Source organism: Haematobia irritans, chromosome 1, assembly GCF_050003625.1.
Source record: "Haematobia irritans isolate KBUSLIRL chromosome 1, ASM5000362v1, whole genome shotgun sequence".
In the NCBI taxonomy this organism is placed as follows: Eukaryota; Metazoa; Arthropoda; class Insecta; order Diptera; family Muscidae; genus Haematobia; species Haematobia irritans.
This window is the reverse complement of record NC_134397.1, coordinates 240,287,964-240,296,061: the sequence shown is the minus strand read 5'-3', so window position 1 is coordinate 240,296,061 and position 8,098 is coordinate 240,287,964.

The following is an 8,098-nucleotide window of genomic DNA, read 5'->3' as shown; positions in this document are numbered from 1 at the left end:
CGAAACAAGCTATCGACTTGAAACTTGGCACAAGTAGTTGTTATTGATGTAGGTCAGATGGTATTGCAAATGGGCCATATCGGTCCACTTTTACGTATAGCCCCCATATAAACGGACCCCCAAATTTGGCTTGCGAGGCCTCTAAGAGAAGGAAATTTCATCCGATCCGGCTGAAATTTGGTACATGGTGTTAGTATATGGTCTCTAACAACCATGCAAAAATTGGTCCTCATCGATCCATAATTATATATAGCCCCCATATAAACCGATCCCCCGATTTGGCTTGCGAGTCCCTTAAGAAAGGCAAATTTCATCCGATCCGGATGAAATTTGGTACATGGTGTCAGTATATAGTCTCTAACAACGATGCAAAAATTGGTCCACATCGGTCCATAATTATATATAGCCCCCATATAAACCGATCTCCCGATTTGGCTTACGAGGCCTCTAAGAGAAGCAAATTTCATCCGATCCGGCTGAAATTTGGTACATGGTCTTAGTATATGGTCTCTAACAACCATACCAAAATTGGTCGACATCGGTCCATAATTATATATAGCCCCCATATAAACCGATCCCCCGATTTGGCTTGCGAGGCCTCTAAGAGAAGCAAATTTCATCCGATCCGGCTGAAATTTGGTACATGGTCTTAGTATATGGTCTCTAACAACCATACCAAAATTGGTCGACATCGGTCCATAATTATATATAGCCCCCATATAAACCGATCCCCCGATTTGGCTTGCGAGGCCTCTAAGAGAAACAAATTTCATCCGATCCGGCTGAAATTTGGTACATGGTGTTAGTATATGGTCTCTAGCAACCATGCAAAAATTGGTCGAAATCGGTCCATAATTATATATAGGCCTCATATAAACCGATCCCCAGATTTGACCTCCGGAACCCTTTGGAAGAGCAAAATTCTTCCCATTCGGTTGGAATTTGGTACATGATGTTAGTATATGGTATCCAACAAGCATACAGGAATTGGTTCCTATCAGTCCATAAGTATATATAGCTCCCATATAAACCGATCCCCAGATTTGACCTCCGGTGCCTTTTGGAGAAGCAAAATTCATCCGATCTGCTTGAAATTTGGTACGTGGTGGTAGTATATGATATTTAACAACCATGCCAAAAGTGGTCCATATCAGTCCTTAATCGTACATAGCCCCATATAAACCGATCCCGAGATTTGGTTTTGGAACCTCTTGGAGGAGCAAATTTCATCTGAGTGAGTTGAAATTTGGTACATTGTGCTAGTATATGGTCGTTAACAACCATGCCTAACTAGGTCCATATCGGTCTATAGTTATATATGGCCCTCAGATAAATCGATCCCCAATCACACAAAAATTGGTCCATATCAAGTTCATAATTCTATATAGCCCCCATATAAGCGACCCCCATATTTCAATTCTGGCTCTCTACGTACAAAAAGTCCATATCGATTCGTAATTATTTATAGACTTAACTATACATAACTTTTTTGTCTAATATATACCATGTATGGACTAAATCACAATTTAGAAAACGATGTTAAGAAGTTTTAAGATACCACTACCCAAGTAATTCGATTGTGGATGACAGTCTTTCGTAGAAGTTTCTACGCAATCCATGGTGGTGGGTACATAAGATTCGGCCTGGCCGAACTTGCGGCAGTATATACTTGTTATTAAATATTTTATCTAATTGTAATTAACCCATTAAGTACGGAGGTAAAAATGACGTGTCTTGGTCTAGTTAACAATTTATCTTCACACACACATAATTTTTACTTTTATGGCCTTCATATTCATATACCGTAGCAAGTTTTTCTCTACGGAAGTACAATATTTGGTGGAGATTTCGTACGATTTAATCAGGACCAAACTTTCATGTTTTTACGATTTTAGGAAATACCAACTCCTGCCAAGCAATTATTTCTAAGCCAATTCAGAATTCAATAATTCCACTTAGGCTACTCCAAGGAATCACTTACGCTATGGTTAATAGGATTTAGATTTTAATTCTCATCAGATTTTCCTCTAATACGGTTTAGTTTTTTTTTTTATTTTGTTGATGAACGTTAAGTGAAATGTTCCAAAAATCCTTTTTCTCTTGAATTATTTCCAAATAGCATGGCTCTTTCATAGCATTCAGTTTCTTTGGTCGTTTTGTGATTTTCGTTTTTCTGTTGACGACATTATTAGCTAAGGGTGAGTAAGGTCATACTTTGCAAAAGCCAGAGTCCAATCGATGCCACAACAAGAGCATGTACCAGTGAAGATATTAGCCTTCGTCCGATATTTCTGAAAAAAAAAAACTAACTAAAAATCCGTATCTGGCAGCTGAACCACTAAAATGCCATCAACGATTTAATGCAGTTTCCGTTCCATGCATTCCATAGCAAAGTGATTGCTGCATTCGTTTTTGTCGCACAATAAACGAAGCCAATTTTGTACTGCACAAGTTTAGGTCTTTGTGGTTGGTCAAAGATGGTTTAGGTTTCATCGAAGCCATTTGAGCGAATACGAGTGGTAATGGTCCACTGCTGGTCCATTGACAAAAGGCCAAACAAAGCATTTTGCTTGTTTGCCACCAAAAGATGATGGCTATGATGACGATGATGACTTGATTGCAGAATAGTGGCTGCATTAAGAGAATGTCGATGTCACGATGTTCGTGATGGAAGTGACTTTTAGTGTTGTACCCGCGTATATTTGACGCTTTGGTAAATTGTTCTGATTTTTTTTCTTCAGAAAGTGGTGGTTGGATTTCCTTTGAACATTAGCGAGTAGATTTGGAGAACAAATTTTTTGACTTTTTATGCTTTTAAGTGTCAATTGGCTTTACTTAAGGGTTTACAATTGGCACAGTCAATTAGCCACTATTAACGAAACGCTATGGGATTACACATTTCATGCAGTTACGATTGGCGATATGTAATGGCGGTTATATAGAAAAATAATCTTTTTGGTCAGATTTTGTTTGAAAGTTTTATATCTACATCTAACATCGTACATTTTATGAAAAACAAGTATATACGATGGTAAGATCGGCCAGGCCGAATTTTATGTACCATCCAACATGAAATGTGTAAAAAACTTCTACTAAAGACTGTCATCCGCAATCGAATTACTTGGGTTGTGGTAATACTTGCCGATGGAAAGGCATTTGAAAACTCTTTAAAATCGTTTTCTATGGGAAGTTAGTCCATACGGGGTATATATTCGGCAAAAAAGGCAGACTAAAAACCTACATAATTCAGTTCTTGACCGGTATGAATTTTTGCGCGGTAAAAGAGAGCTAGAAGTGAAATATGTGGGCTACATACAATTATGAACCCATTGGTCCAATTTTTGTGTTATTAGTACCAAATTTTTTCAAGATCAAAAGAAATTTGTTTAAGCTGGAAGATGTAAAATCTGGAGATCGGTTTATACCGGGGATATATGTATATAACTATGGACCGATATGGACCGCTTTTGGCAGAAGAGCCCGAAGTGAAATATGTGGGCTACATATAATTATGAACCCATTGCTCCAATTTTTGTGTTATTAGTACTAACTTTTTTCAAGATCAAAAGAAATTTGTTTATGCTGGAAGATGTAAAATCTCGGTTCGGGTCGGTTTATATGGGGGATATATGTATATAACTATGGACCGATATGGATCACTTTTGGCATGGTTGTTAGCGACCATATACTAACACAACGTACCAAATTTCAGCCTGAATCGGATGAAATATACGCCTCCAAGAAATTTGCTCTTCCAAGAGGCTTCTGAGGTAAAATCTGGGGATCGATTTATATGGAGGCTTATATAATTATGGACCGATATGGACCATTTTTTTTGCATGGTTATTAGAGACCATATACTAATATAACGTACACAATTTTAACCGAATCGGTCGATATTTGCTTCTCCAAGAGGCTCAGGAGTCAAATCTGGAGATCGGTTTATATGGAGGCTATATATAATTAATGACCTATATGGATAAATTTTTGCATGTTTATTAGTGGCCCCATACTCAAAAAAACATAGAAAATTTCAACCGAAAGCCAAAACTGGGAATTGGTTATATGGGGGCTATATATAATTATGGACCTATATGGATACATTTTTGCATAGGTATTATAGGTCACAACAGGATGGCTGATAAGTCCCCGGTCTAACAAAGAAAAACACATTTTTTTTGTCAATTAATAAGTTCCCTTCAAGAGCGATACAACGATTATAACGACCTTCCAATTTTTTGATACCAAATTGGTAGTACTCCTTCGGGTTTACCTCAAAATAGGCCTCAGTTTCGGCGATCACCTCTTTACTGCAGCCAAATTTTTTCCCTGCGAGCATCCTTTTGAGGTCTGGGAACAAGAAGAAGTCAATGGGGCCAGATCTGGAGAATCCGGTGGGTGGGGAAGCAATTCGAAGCCCAATTCATGCATTTTTGCCATCGTTCTCAATGACTTGTGGCACGGTGCGTTGTCTTGGTGGAATAAAACTTTTTTCTTCTATATATGGGGCCGTTTTGCCGCGATTTCGACCTTCAAACGCTCCAATAACGTCATATAATAGTCACTGTTGATGGGTTTTCCCTTCTCAAGATAATCGATAAAAATTATTCCAAGCGCATCCCAAAAAACAAAGGCCATTACTTTGCCTGCGGACTTTTGAGTCTTTCCACGCTTCGGAGACGGTTCACCGGTCGCTGTCCACTTAGCCGACTGTCGATTGGACTCAGGAGTGTAGTGATGGAGCTATGTTTCATTCATTGTCACATATCGACGGAAAAACTCGAGTGTATTACGAGCTACCAGCTGCAAACACCGCTCAGAATCATCAACACGTTGTTGTTTTTGGTCAAATGTGAGCTCGCGCGGCACCCATTTTGCACAGAGCTTCCGCATATCCAAATATTGATGAATGATATGACCAACACGTTCCTTTGATATCTTTAAGGCCTCTGCTATGTCGATCAACTTCATTTTACGGTCATTCAAAATCATTTTGTGGATTTTTTGATGTTTTCGTCGGTAACCACCTCTTTCGGGCGTCCACTGCGTTCAATTATTGTTGATTTCCCTGGGACAGACCCCGGAAACTCATTATCAAGCCAAGGTTTTGCTTCCACCGTATTTTTGCCCTTCAGAAAACAGAATTTTATCAAAACACCAAATTCCTTTTTCCCCAATATTTTTCACAATAACAAAAGTTGCTTCACAAAAGACCCTCTATCTCACAAACTGACTGACTTACAACGTCAAATTTTGACACGAATCATTTGAAGGTTGGTACTATATAAAAATTATATTTTTTAACCGGATCGGATGAAAGTTTCTCTCCTAGAGCCTCCGCAAACCAAATCTGGGGGTTGGTTTACATGAGGGCTATACGTAAAAGTGAACCGATATGGCCCATTACCAATACCATCTTACCTACATCAATAACAACTACTTGTGCCAATTTTCAAGTCGATAGCTTGTTTCGTTCGGAAGTTAGCGTGATTTCAAAACGGACATGCTCAGATCGACTCAGAATTTCACCACGACCCAGAATATATATACTTTATGGGGTCTTAGAGCAATATTTCGATGTGTTACAAATGGAATGACAAAGTTAATATACCCCCATCCTATGGAGGAGGAACACCACCCATCGTATGGTGGTGTTAATATATGGCATCAAACACCCATGCAAAAATTGGTCAAATAATTATGTGTAGTCCCCATATAAACCGGTCCCCAGATTTGACCTCCGGAGCCCCTTGGAAGAGCAAACTTCATCGGATTCGTTTGAAATTTGGTACGTGATGTTAGTATATGGTATCCAACAACCATGCATGAATATGTTCATATCAGTCCATAATTATATATAGCCCCCATATAAACCATTCCCCAGATTTGACCTTCGGTGCCTTTTGGAGAAGCAAAATTCATCCGATCTGCTTGAAATTTGGTACGTGGTGGTAGTATATGATATTTTACAACTATGGCAAAAGTGGTCCATATCAGTCCATAATCATATATAGCCCTCATATAAACCGATCCCGATATTTGGTTTTGGATCCTCTTGGAGGAGTAAATTTCATCCGAGTCAGTTGAAATTTGGTAAAACTGTCTCCTTTTGACTGCCAACGAATGAATGAAACACTCTGGTTTAAACATTTTAAAATCTTTGAGTTTTTGTTGGCAATTAAGAAAAATTATATAATTATAGGAATTACATCCCATCAAAATAGGCGTCGCTAAAAAAGTAGTGAAAATTTTCTTTTTGTGCAAGTGGTGCAAAATTGACGCATCACCAGCCGTTGCACTGAATTTACACCACTTCTTAAGGTGTGATACGAATTCAGTGTTTTGGATGTGAATTAAAAAAATTTGTTATATTTCGCCAAATAAAAAAAATTCTATATTGTCAAAAATTCGCAATTTTTCTGGAATTAATTTAACATTTTTTTACGACAAAATTTTAATAATTTGTACCATTTTATTAATTCTTACTCTGTTTTTAAACTATATGAAACAAGTATATACGGCCGTAAGTTCGGCCAGTCCGAATCTTATGTACCCTCCACCATGGATTGCGTAGAAACTTCTACGAAAGACTGTCATCCACAATCGAATTACTTGGGATGTGGTATCTTAAAACTTCTTAACATCGTTTTCTAAATTGTGAGTTAGTCCATACGTGGTATATATTAGACAAAAAAGTTATGTATAGTTAAGTCTACAAATAATTACGAATCGATGTGGACTTTTTGCACGGTACGAAGAGAGCCAGAATTGAAATATGGGGCTCGCTTATGTGGTGGCTATATACATATACAATTACATACAATTATGAACTTGATATGGACCAATTTTTGTGTGATTGGGGATCGATTTATCTGAGGGCCATATATAACTATAGACCGATATGGACATAGTTAGGCATGGTTGTTAACGAGCATATACTAGCACAATGTACCAAATTTCAACTCACTCGGGTGAAATTTGCTCCTCCAAGAGGCTCCAAAACCAAATCTCGGGATCGGTTTATATGGGGCTATATATGATTATGGACTGATATGGACCACTTTTGGCATGGTTGTTAAATATCATATACTACCACCATGTACTAAATTTCAAGCAGATCGAATGAATTTTGCTTCTCAAAAAGGCACCGGAGGTCAAATCTGGGGATCGGTTTATATGGGAGCTATATTAATTATGGACTGATAGGAACCAATTTCTGCATGGTTGTTGGATACCATATACTAACATCACGTACCAAATTTCAACCGAATGGGAAGAATTTTGCTCTTCCAAGGGGCTCTGGAGGTCAAATCTGGGGATCTGTTTATATGAAGGCCTATATATAATTATAGACCGATTTCGACCAATTTTTGCATGGGAGTTTGAGGCCATATATTAACACCACGTACCAAATTTCAACTCACTCAGATGAGTTTTGGTCTTCCAAGAGGCTCAGGAGGTCAAATCTGGTGATCGGTTTATATGGGGGCTATATTTCAGCCGGATCGGATGAAATTTGCTTCTCTTAGAGGCCTCGCAAGCCAAATCGGGGGATCGGTTTATATGGGGGCTATATATAATTATGAACCGATGTAGACCAATTTTTGCATGGTTGTTAGATACCATATACTAACACCATGTACTAAATTTCAGCCGGATCGGATGAAATTTGCTTCTCTTAGAGGCCTCGCAAGCCAAATCGGGGGATCGGTTTATATGGGGGGTATACGTAAAAGTAGACCGATATGGCCCATTTGCAATACCATCCGACCTACATCAATAACAACTACTTGTGCCAAGTTTCAAGTCGATAGCTTGTTTCGTTCGGAAGTTAGCGTGATTTCTACAGACGGACGGACATGCTCAGATCGACTCAGAATTTCACCACGACCCAGAATATATATACTTTATGGGGTCTTAGAGCAATATTTCGACGTGTTACAAACGGAATGACAAAGTTAATATACCCCCATCCTATGGTGGAGGGTATAAAAAAGTGTTGTTCCACCAACACAACGCACTGTGCCGCAAGTCATTGAGAATGATGGCATGAATTGGGCTTCGAATTGCTTCCCCACCCACCGTATTCTCCAGATCT